This window comes from Calypte anna, chromosome 12 (assembly GCF_003957555.1).
Source record: "Calypte anna isolate BGI_N300 chromosome 12, bCalAnn1_v1.p, whole genome shotgun sequence".
NCBI classification, from domain to species: Eukaryota; Metazoa; Chordata; class Aves; order Apodiformes; family Trochilidae; genus Calypte; species Calypte anna.
The window spans coordinates 13,449,215-13,461,910 of NC_044258.1; the positions used below are offsets into that span (position 1 = coordinate 13,449,215).

Consider the following 12,696-nt stretch of genomic DNA (forward strand, 5'->3'; position numbering starts at 1 on the left):
AAACTAGCAAAATTTTAAATTGAAAAACTTTAAAATTTATTTTAAATTTATTTAAATAAATTTTTTTAAATTAAATGGAGAAAAAATTAATATATAGGACAACTGATCTACATGTACCTCAGAGGTGATCCAATTATACAGAATTCTAAGGAGTAGTACAGCTCCTACCTGAGAAAGGCATTTCAAAGATCAAGATGCTTGGAGAAACTCATTTCAATGGATTAAAAACTTCAATCCACTGCATTTGAACAACTATTCACACATTTGAAATGGAGACTAAACCAATACACTTGGCTATCTGGAATCTGCTGTACATTTCAGGCAAGACAATATTGATACTCCCTGACAATCAGCTGCTGCTCATCTTACAGAGAGGAACCTGACCCTTGCATATCTCCAATATAAGCACAGAATGAACAGATTTCATGCAAGTACAACTTGTGTCACCTTCCCGCCCGTTTCCCAAGGGAAGAAGGGAGAAAGGGAGGGGAGAAGCAGGGAAGAAGGGGTGGGGGAGGAAACCCAAACCACCTCAAAATTAGCAATCTCAGCATTCAGCTCTTTTCACTACCTTTGGGGAGCAAGCTGGGTCTAACAGACTGTTTCTAGTGTCTGCTTCTTTCTCACAGTAATTGTAAAGTTAGGATCAAGGAAGACACTTCTATTTGTTCCTCTCTGTCACTAAATGAAAACATCTCCTGCTATTTCGTCCACTTTGAGGATCAGTCTGGGGGACAAGACCTCATTTCTGTAGAGTAAGACACATTTTATGAGGTGGGGATTAAAGATTTATGGTATAGGAAGATTTCCCTATATTTCCCTTGCACTTCCCTTTTACAAGTGACCCATTAAAAAAAAAAAAAAAATCTCATTCACAGGGAAGTAGAAATCTCCCAAATAAAGCATAAAACAAGAAAGTTCTTCCCATCACCAAAAAGAAATAGATATGTCCAAGAAGTCTTGATTATAACAGACTATCCGCAGCTTTATACAAGGAAAAAGGGATAAATATCAAAATAGGTGATAGCTGCTGGTTAGAGTGAATAATTTAGAACTCATTTACTAGGTATGAGTCTGCCAAAAAATCAATTGTTTGAGTTGCTTATTCCACAGCTAAACCACTGCACCAGAATCAATTTCAAAACAATTTTTTAACATAACGCTTAACAATTAACCAAAATATATCCATTGATTTCCAAATGAACTTTTCTTTTCACATTATCAATTTAATGGCTTTATTCTTTGTCTTCATGTAAATACAAATGAAAGAGGGAGAAGTTTGATATCTCACTCTCCTGCAGCATGTTCATTTTATGCCACTCAGTGAATCCAAGGGCAAGCAACTGTCTCAGGATATTACCTAGTTCACATTTTCACCCTGAAGCAGGATAAACCCAGGTCATTTCTGTATTAGCAGTTTTACTCACACAAGATAATCAAAGATCCTAAGAGTTGCAAGGGAGCCTGACAGTTTTGTCCTAGCCTGTTCATATTCATAAAGGAAAGACTATTGAGTTTCTGATCCATTTGCATGCTTAACTAGCCTTACTGTATTTCTTATCTAACCTTAAGCTGTTTAAATTTCAGTCTGTTCTGTCTAGGTCAACCAAAACCAACAAACAGAAAAAAATATTAGTCAGCATTTCTCTCCTTTACAATGCTCACTTATGGTTAGGAGGAAAGAAAGGGTATTTTTGAGGTATATGTTGTTTTTTGGTTTGGTTGGGGTTGGTTTGTTTGGTTTTTTGGGTTTTTTTTTTTTGTTTTGGGGTTTGGTTTTTTTTGTAAACTATAATTCTTAGGAATTTGGAGCCTAAAAATAGCCAAGAAATTACAAACTAGATCATTTCTAGATTAACCAAGAAATTTATTTAGAGTGGGGCCATAGCCTACATCCCCCTGCCCCATAGCTGATGGTACTTTGTGGCTGGCATCACAGTGTATTGAAACAACACACTCCCTCTCACACTTTCTTTGATCATTTCCATTTTACTCCACTGTAATTTACCAAAACAATTTACCCTCCTATCAAAGAGGGGCACTGTACTAAGACTGATGAAATCCAAATGCAAGAACCCCCTTAGCTTTCCAAATCAGACGTATCACAGTGGTTCCTGATAAAAAGTGAAAATATTAAGATTTTTCTTTTACCTTTAAAACCAGTGAGATTTTTTTCCTCCCCAAAGAACTGACAGTTCAGTTAGCTGAAAGGCCTCAATTTCACTCCAGTTCCCTCAGGGAATGACTATTAAGATACCAGCTCACCAGCACGACCTCTTGGAGTCCTGTTATTGCCACGTGCATTTGAATGGAAGAGAGTGAAGGCTTTAATGTCTGGAGATACTCTGGCTTGACTGAACTTTGATTTAAAAATTCATATAGCCACATCAGCCACCCAGTTCAGATCCACATTAAATAACATCAGCTTGAAGAATTGGAAGATGCAGAAGGCAACGGGCAGAGAATTAGCAAGAAGGAAGAGGTCTGTATTTGAGTGTACCTCACAACAGACTTCATAAAAAAACCTCTTCAGAGGTTAAGGAACAGAGATGGGTATTCTGATTACCAATGCCAAGCCTCCTGGCTTCATAAAATCTCCTATTGTGATCGGATTATAACATTTTTGCAAGAGATAGAGAGGGATAAGCTCTACCACAGATCGTGGAATAACCTTCACCCCAGCTTTGTCTATTGAGGATTGGGCTCTCCAGCCTAATCCCTCTGTCAAATACAAAGCCTTATACAGCCTGTGTCCTGAGTACCTAAAGCTGTTATGCATTACCAGATCTATTCTAATCCTTCTGTTTCTAACATGTTGTGATGCACGAGATCATGCGTCAAAGATGAGGCATAGAGGTTTAGATGCTCACAGTGGTTCCTATGCCATGATTTACTTGTTTTGGGGTGGCTTTCTTTTACCCCTCCCCAGGGTGTTTCCAAACACTGTCTATAAAAAGATACAGAAATGTATATGTATTGTATATTTCCCCTGTGACAATACATAAGCTATTTGGATTTTGTTACTCATTTCTTTGTTCATTGATGTCAGGAAGAAACCCCGGATGGGATTCATGTCTCAGTGAGCAGAGCTGTGTGTTCATCTGACAAATACACACTTACATTAGAAACCTGAAGTGGGCCTCTTCTATGTATTACTCAATCTTTACCTGAAAGAAGAAAACACAACTTAGATGTCTTTAATAGAGAGGGCCACAAAATTATTAATTGGAGAAATTATTTCTAAGCCCTTGTTGTGTGGGAGGTACAATATTCTCCATGGGAATCCCACTGAATTCCTCAGAACAGTTCTGTTTGGGGGGACTCGGTCTCCACTTAACTTCTTAGGGGGGTTTGCCAATAGTTTAAGAAGTGTACATTTACAGTACATACTTCTGGCACAAAACCATCAAAACAAAAAATTCAATAATCATTAACATTCAGAGGATCAATTATCAGCTACCTGTTAAAGTACCAGAAGTCAGAATGTCTATTCAGTAAATAGCATCATAACTGGAAAGCATTTCCATCAGTACCACATACCAGCATTTTAAGATAACCAATAAACACAAATTTTGTGAAACCTTGACAAAACAATGTGTTTGGGGGATTTTTTGCAAGAACAACATTACGTATTTTCATTCAGGTTTTATTTTAAACCCAAGTCCAGAGATCATGAACTCTGAGTGCTAATTACAACTGCTCTTCAGCACGAGTCACAACTCCACCCTTACAGACAGCACAACAATCAATCTCCTAAAGGAGTTACATGAAATGACAATAACTTCTCACTACTATACAGTCAACCAATGCATTGTGTAAAGAAAAGAGAAAAGAAAAAGTATTTCTCACCTCTGTACACTAAGAGCTCCTTGTTAGAATTTATATTAACTACACAACTATTTAGCTCCAAGGATAAGAAAAAGATTGGTATCACATAGTTCAGTGTAAAGGATCATTAGAGTGATTTGGCAGTGTCCAAGGAAGGGACAATATGACCCTATGCATTTCACTCTCAGTTACATTAGTGTATTACAGGAGAATGGAGATTAAACATTCCTGTCATGCACAAGACATACACAGCTGCCTCTTACTATTTGGTGAAGGTCATGAGTAAGGCCAAACCTATAACCAAATTCCTGCTAAGTAATTCAGCAGCCCCTTTTCCAAATGTTATTTGATAATGAATCATTAGGAAAAAGGAGCCTGAAGAAAAAAGATATGTCAATGTTTAGGAAAGAAGTAGATGCAAAAATTCATACTGTTACTGTAAATTAGTGACAGGAAGATTTATCTAAGCATAAGTAAAAAGCCACCACAAACAGAATTAATCTAATCTGGCATTTTGTCAGTCAAAAGAGCTCAACAACACTGGAAAGTGCTCTATGGAACCTCATGGATTCCATTAAATCCCCCTATCCATGTGCACATTTTGTGGGACAGTCATTTCCTCATTGATAACTTACCTATGGTTTTCTTGCTATCAGTATGATTGACTGTCACCCAATAAAAGCCATTTAGTTTCACAGAATTAACACAAGCATTTACAAAGAGGAAGTATATGTTCCAGAAACACAACTCCAATATTTGGGATCAACGTTGTTGAATCAGAATAGAGAATTCATGCTTTGCTTTGTGTTCTTCCAAAATACCATTCTCAAATGTAAGCAAAAAGAAAAATGTGCACAGCATTAGGTATTGTGAAAGGTTTGCAAATGGGAAAGAAAGGCTTCTGAAGTACAAATTCTGCTTGATAAGGACACAGTATTTTAAAACATAAGGATTCCTTAAAAGTACATAAAATCATCCCCATCGCATGAAAGGAAATCCTAAAATATTTTGTCTTCCTTATTAAGCCCATTTAAAACATACCAGGTCTTTATCCTTCAAAAAAGGATCTCTACATTTCTCCAGCTAATGAACCTGAAAGCATAAAGGCAACTTTAAAGTCCAGCTTATATATTATATGTACATATATATAGAGAGAGAGAATGTAGACACACTAATTTTCAAGCCAACATTTTGGAGAGACTGACAAATATTTTAAAAAGCCCAGCCATCTACCCATTAGGAAGCTTTAGACGTGAACATATTTCGGGTATGTTTTGGAACTATACTAAAATTTCAATTATTTGACCGTCCTTGACATTACACACATTTGTACCTCAGAGTATGTCTCAGATTCAAGGCTGAAGAAGATAGACTCATAATACCTAAATAATATTACCCAATAATAAAAGATAGTTAAAAATAACTGTCAAAGGTTACAGGCAGGATTCCAACACATTATATTAAAACTCCATTGGTTCTTAGATTCATTAATTTTTATTCTGTGGTCTGGCTTCAAGGCCCACTGTTTTCATTGTCTGGAATAAAGAAAGCAAGATTTGAAACCCAAAGGTACAGGCTCAGGTTTACTAGAGAACCCAGGAAAATCTTTTAAATGAGCAGCAGCCAAAAAACTTGATTATTTTTGAGGGTTTTTTTTCGTTACAACTGAAACCAATAGCTTAGCAATTATCATTAATTACGAGGTCTCTTCAAGGAGGACTCAGACAAAAAAAACAGAAAAATCAAAGCAAAAATGCAGCTTCTATGTAAGTACCAGGAAGTTTTTAGATGAATTTGGCATTTGAAATGCTGAAGAGAGAAGGAAACTTTAATTTCTGAGGCTTCATGGGTTTTTTCCTAAATTTTTCATCTCGGCAAGTTACTGGAACCACTGTAATAAAGATTGCATCTCCTCTAGGAAGAGTTTATGTGAGCTGTTACATAATCATGTCCACGTAATGGGACTAATCATATTCCATCGTTTCAAAAATGTAACAAGAGGGGTTTGAAGATTTTAAAAACTAAGATTTATATTTTCATCCTTGGACACATCCAGAACATTCTGATTTATACTCCTACCAGAGATTTAGAGGAAGATATAGTCCATATCTGCGATATCTGAATTTCAATGTGAATGGTTGTTAATTAAAATACTGACATTGGTGCACCCTAATCTTAAGTTCCAGCAAGAATGACTCCAGCTCCACATAATACTGAGGCATGTTCAGAAGTATGAGATAGGAGCCTAAAGGCTAAAAGCTGTCCTGAAACCCTGTCATGCTACTGTCGTAGATTTTTTTTTTACTTATTTATGAAGTATTTCATTATGAATTCCAGTCTTTCTGAAGCTGTCACTAATTTAATACTTGCATCAGAAATCTCAACCAAAATACCCCTAGTACCTATAACATAACCTTCCCTCCACTCCATCAGATATTCATAAGTATGAGGATGAAGCAAACTTAAATTATGAAACACATCTAGGAAATGTATTCCGTCCATCACTTATATGCACAGAAAGATGTCCACCAGAAGTTTTAAATATAGAAGAAATCTTTCAGTATTTCATTCCAGAGAAAAGGCTGACAAGTGTAGTTTGCTCTGAGAAAATCAAAAACTAAAGCCTTGTTAGAGTGGCAGTTTTCCTGGACTCTTTACTCATTCTGTTAGTCACAGAGTTTCCTTTTTTATGAAGATACACAGAACTAGATTCACAGGTAGATGCCCTACCAAGCAGACAACACTTGAAATTCCTTTCACTCTGAGAAGTCAAATGGGAGTACTTAACATTTTTCTGTAATTGCTAAACCAAAGGCTAATCATAGAGACCAGTGACAGTTAATGGGTCTGTATTAGTTAAGCTAGTGAGACAGCATTTAACCTTCATTTCTGTTCAGGTGATGTCTACAAGTCATTAAAGGAGAGAATTAGCTGCAGACTATCCAAGCAATACAGTGCAATTCAGGGATGAGAGCTGCTTAATAGCTCTAAAAAAATTTAAAATTAAAAAATCCTATTTGGTTTAAGTTCACTTAGCCTGTGTGTTCCACCTACAAAAAGCTCAGCAGCAGACAAGGGTTTGGGCATTTCAGAAGACTGCCCAGCACCTGACCAACAACTCAGTTGTCTACTTCCATATTACACCCTCTTTGCCCATACTAATTGCTCCTTTCACCTAAGGGTCTTGAGCTCTCTGGATCAGAGAACACTTTATCTTGGAGGTTTGTAAGGCAGCTTTTAAAGGGGGTCCTGATTTGGAATTTATTAAAATATGGCTTGTCAAACCTATGATACCTAATGTGAAAAATTAATATATTTGTATAATAAATTTGTAAATTTCTGTCTTTCCATGGGAGCAAGATGAGCTGAGACAAAGTCAAAAACACAGGACAGGTGTTTGAAAACTGAAATTCTTATTTATTTTAATCCTTATGTGTAAGCCTGAAAATGGCAGTTGCTAATAAAACTCATTTAAGAGCACTTTCTGCTAAAGTAGGCTTTAGAATGGATACTTACTTAAGAGTTACTGCCACAGTTTGGTGACAATAACAAAACTATAATACACAAAATCACTAAGAAATAAAGTAGCAAGTAATTTTCATAAGATCAAAAGTTTCTACAAGCTGCTTGAGATTTTTTGAACAGTGCCTCATGCAGTTGAATTCCAGCCTACTGCTAAATGGGACTCACTGGGGTAACAAAGTGTGCTGAGTCTACAAAAGGAGACAAATGCCGAAAGGATTTATAAACACGTTGAATGTAATTTACATTCTGCTGAATTTAGTGTCTGCCAAGCCTGGCACACTACTTGAAATGGTGTCTTTATCAGACATCAGGGTAAAATTTAGAAAAGCTTGGATACAGAAATTTCAAAATCATTTGGAAGAACCTCATCACAGCTCATTGCCATGCTTCAAGACAGCTCTTTTTACAACATGATGACTATATGGTCACTATGAAACCATCCTAACACTCTTGATTCCTAAAGATAATAAAAAAAACTTTTGGAAGTGAGTTTTTAAGAAATGTCAAAAGGATGGAAATATCAAAACACTTAAGGTTTGGAAGACAGTCTGTGTCCAGAACCTCTCTTAGAGAGTCTTCAGGGGAAAAATGCTTTCTGCCTTATCAGTTTTTCTATGTATCTTTTTTCCATCAGCATTTTTTAAAAGGCTTTCAAGATAAAAGATCTCTTGAAAATTGTTGAAGACAAATTTGGTAGTTGCTGCAATATCCAGAAGTGCATTGTCTAAGGTACTCAGTTTGTGCATAAACACTGAACAACAACACAGCAAATGTGCAAACACTGTCACCAAAAATTAGAAGGACAGTGAACTGGTCTGATCCTTGCCTTAATCAAGGCACAGCTATTTCACATTTTCATCATAACTTCTTGTATTTCAGAATTTTCTGTAAAGAAAAGCCAACAACACAAAAAATCCCACAAACTTTACAGTATTAATTTGTGAGAATGATGTAAAGGTTGGCCTGTAAAAACGATGAGCTTTCCTCTTGTTTATAGTAAAGGAGGACTTAGCTTTCACTTCCCAGACAATGATTTTCCTAATATACAGTATACCAAACATATACAGTATATCAAACTGCAGCATTTACAATGAGACTGCACTTGGAGATGAAACTTTTCTCCAAAGAAGTAGATTGGCAACCAAAGGAGATACACTCGTATACTCAGATTTCTATCCTCAAGCCCAATAGCCAGGGAAAGCAGTAAAACAAAGAAAAATAAAACACATGAAAAGATTCATCACCTTTATACTTAACCATGACCCATTTTCTCAGCTCCCCCCAGTTCTGCGGACATGCCTTGCTTCTCATGTGAAATGCTTGGAATTCCATTAACCCTCTCTAAAATAGTCCTCTACCTACTATTTCACTAACTTTATACAATCTTTTTAGAGAAAGACAAAAAAGCACACCCCAAACCAACCAAGAAAAACCCCACAAAAAATTCCTGAGCTCACATAAACAATGCTGCTTCCCACCCCTAAGTCTGTAGCCTGAACTTTGAATGTACAGCTCCCAGGAATCCTGCTGAGTCTAGCTCATTAAGGCAAATAAGTACCTGCTATACCTCAGGTAGCAGAAAGAAATGTGAATTTTTAAACAAGACTAATGCCCAGAATCCTAGCCAAATAAGGCAAAAACTTCAGAGTCACTTTCTTCAGAATTTCAGTTGTTTTCCTTTAAGTTCAGAGCCAAGTATTAAAAACAGCTTCAAAAGCTCATGGCTTGCATTCACCCCAAATAAAACAGATTAGAATCAGCTAAAAGGAACCAAGGTAAGTTGAACAAAGCCTTTATGTTTCAAAAAATATTTGCCCAAACAACTAAAATGTTCAGTTTTAATACCTGGAGCTGATAACCCCACAGATGTATAGCCTATATCTGCATGTGGTCCCACATCCACTACTCTAAACTCATTCCTGGAAGTATTGAATGGATTTTGACATTCATGCTTTTTCCCTAAATAAATAAATCTTAAGATAAGAACATGTCCTGGCAACACCAGTAATTTTCGATGATATTTTGCTACACACTATAAAGTAGCAAACATGCTTTGGGCTGTATATGAAATCCAATACACTGATCAGTCAGTTCCCTCCCAGAATTGGCCACTGCTACCCTGACAGGTTTTCAATTTCACTTGGGAATAAGCTGTAATACATTCAGGAAGAAATATCTAAAAATAGCCATTATATTTTTCGTGCACATCTGGGGAGGTTTCCACTCTGCTTAAGAGAGGAAGCAAATTTTCAAAGGTTAATTATGCACTAACTTTTTAAGAGCGTGTAAAATGATTTACAACAGGTTGTTGGCAGATGTGGTAACATGGGTCACCTCACTGCACACCTGTAAAAAACTTCATATTGACAGCTGCTTTATGCAGAAGACTTATTTTTTCCTTATTCCTCTTAAAAAAGGCAGAAAACAGCATTCTGCAATCTACATTCATGACTTAAACCATGCATACCAGTGGAGAACTCCTGGAATCAGTGGCAAAGCTTTTGTTAACTTCAGAGCAGCCCACACTTGTCCAAAAGGAATTCAAAGGAATGACATCCAAGGTTCTTAATAATGTAAGAAAGGAATGACAATGAGGGAAAGTTTTTACCTGGCTACTTTCACCCACCCAAAGAGCCTGAGGCAGTGACCTGCTGGTAACCATACACTGTTTCGATTCTAGATGCAAGTTCACTGAAGTCAACTTGTCATTATTGGCTATTGATAGGTGAATACACAGTCTCACTACTATTTTCCTCTTATAATTGTGAATTTTCATTATTTCACAACAAATATTAGTAAATGTTATCAAAGGCCTGCTTCATTACTAGAAATAAACTAAAACTTTTCAAGGGAAAAATTCTTTTCCATTAATATTTGCAGCAACTTAGATGATGCAAAAATCTTACTCACAAAATGAATGACTCACAAGTACTTTCCAGGTACCGTACCTACCACATATATTTTTAGATGCCCTACACACATCATTGTTACAAACCATAATGACACAACTAAAGCAGGTAAGTAAAAATCATAAGTAAAATAATGATTGAAAACTGCATCAATACAAAAATTGTTTGAGCAAAGCTCACAGTAAACTGTATGCAATGAAGTTCAGATCAGAGAAGACAGCAGTACCTGTACATGCATTAAAAACCCCTGATATTAGTTAAACATTTCTGAGGTAAACACCTTACCATGCTTTGAGTTTGGATTAACAATAAAGCAAACCCAATGCAGCATAAATGTTACAAAAAAAGCAACTAATGTAAAATTCCCATTTTGTCTCTTTGCCAGATGATAAAAAATTAACCCCCCACAGGGAAATTATATTCTCCAAAGTTATCATACTGAATTGTCTTACATATTCCTAATGCAGTTGCACACTCCAATACACATTTGAATTTTCAATTAAGCACGTGAAGGGTTCACACAAACCCAGTAAAGGTAATCCAGCCCTTCTCAGATGGGCAGCACCTAACTCTAAACTACTTACTGTATGTTTACAGACAGCTCAGGCACAGATGAAATAATTCTCTCTGTACTTTGTCTTTCATTAAAAGTAAAAAAAAAAAAAAAAAAGTAATTGAAGAAAAGAAGTAAAGTCTAGGGAAAGGTTTCTAAATTATATCATAAAGCACATAATTGTCTGAGTTCTTGTTACCCTTTGTTGCCAGCAAGTAAAAGTAAAATAGCCCATTAATGCTACTAATCATAGATCATGCAGGCACTCATCTCTGGCCTGGAGACATGATAATACAAAAAAGTAGTGCCACCTTCAGTACTTCATCTAATTAAGAGTGAGTGCAGAGATCAGTTTAATGAGAACCAAGTACTCCATCTCTTTCTGGAGAAAGAGATCACCTATTAAATTTAAGTGGCCAGAAATATTTTGTCAGCCAAAGAAAATAAATTGAAAACATCATTAGACAGATGTTGGGTTTTACAAAGGGGAGAGTAATTTGTAGTATAAGGAATAGAGTATACATAACCATTTTACATCCTCTTTCCTCATCCCCACTATCAGCTGCTCTGTTTCATGTGGTTTTAATGTATTGCAGTCATTCTCTCATGTTGCCATAAGCACAATCTTATTAATTTTAAGGAAAGAAATTAGTCACAGGTCTTCTAAGGAAAGAAATAGAGCCTGGCAGGTCTGTCAGGACTTTGTGATCCTCACATGGTACTGAGTACTCACGTGTTCTGTAATAACACCCTCATCATTAGCCAGGTGGGATTGTGGTTAACACAGAGATTCAACTCTACAGTCCTGCAGACCAGCAAGGCTCTAATCCATGAAATGGTCGAGAAACAGCCGAGCAGATATTAAACAACTGCATACTATCCATGTACATTTGTCCCAGGTACAGTTTCATATCTTGGGAAAGACTGAGTACACAGCAGAGGATAGCATGAAATATTTTGGTAATAAATCTTTGAGATGTGGCCCGATGAATGACTGTTTCTTTGTCCTATTTAATAGGTGCAGTTAAATTAGAAAGTCACCTGGTTTCCCCAACAACAAAACACAGAACAGTTTACTGGCACTTGATGAGAAAAGATTTTTAAGAATTTGCAATGCACCTGAAGAGCCCAAACTGTCTAACGGAGTTTTTCAAGTCTACTATCAATAAGGTTAAGAATGAAGTTATTTTTACTAGCACTGTAAGACAAGCTGTCAATTTGTCAAATTATTTCTTACTAAACCTTACTGCATTCATAAAGCAGTAACATAATTTATTAAAACAATTAGAAAGCATCCCTGTTTTCTTTTAACTAGATTATTCTGTGTACTGATAATTATATTAGACAATAAAATAGCTTCAGATTTCTAAAATCATCTGTAGAGCACAATTTTATCATGAGTGATTCTTTAATCAGTGTTATTTCTTGAAGTCCATGATACTTAGTCATACATTTAAAAAAGTACAAATAAGGGAACAGACACTGTAATAATCAAAAGCACTGAATGATAACTGTACTTTGAGGGGTTCTGAGTTAAGGGTGCACTGCTATCTTCTTCCACTGACACCAAACCCAGAAGTGGGAGTTGTCATTACACTATCTTTATACAAAGAGAAGAAACCCCTCCTGCAGAACACCTCTTCTCCCCCATACCTTCAACACCAGACATGTCCTGAAACACCTAATTAAGTCTAATATGTAAAAATCGTTAGTAGCATATATTAAAAACTGTTTTCTCAGTGGAAATGCCATCATCTATAACAGAAAACTGTTAACCCACATGGTCTTTCCTTTACCATTCCCAAACTCTTTGAGGTTTTGTTAGCACTGTGCATTGACTACATCAAACAAAGTTGCCCTGAACTTTAAGAATCATTAAAT

General features: G+C 36.2%; 1 protein-coding gene across 3 annotated transcripts in view; it reads right to left on the bottom strand.

Moving 5' to 3' along the window:
• Nucleotides 1-12,696, bottom strand: part of FHIT (fragile histidine triad diadenosine triphosphatase) — a 512,422-nt gene that overhangs the window by 431,075 nt on the left and 68,651 nt on the right. The window contains exon 2 of one of the 3 annotated variants that reach the window (XM_030458483.1): nucleotides 3,121-3,167. The exons of the other annotated variants lie outside the window; for them this stretch is intronic. The gene's annotated coding sequence lies outside the window, so the exon portion shown is untranslated. The remainder of the gene's footprint in view (nucleotides 1-3,120; nucleotides 3,168-12,696) is intronic. 3 annotated transcript variants of the gene reach the window in all.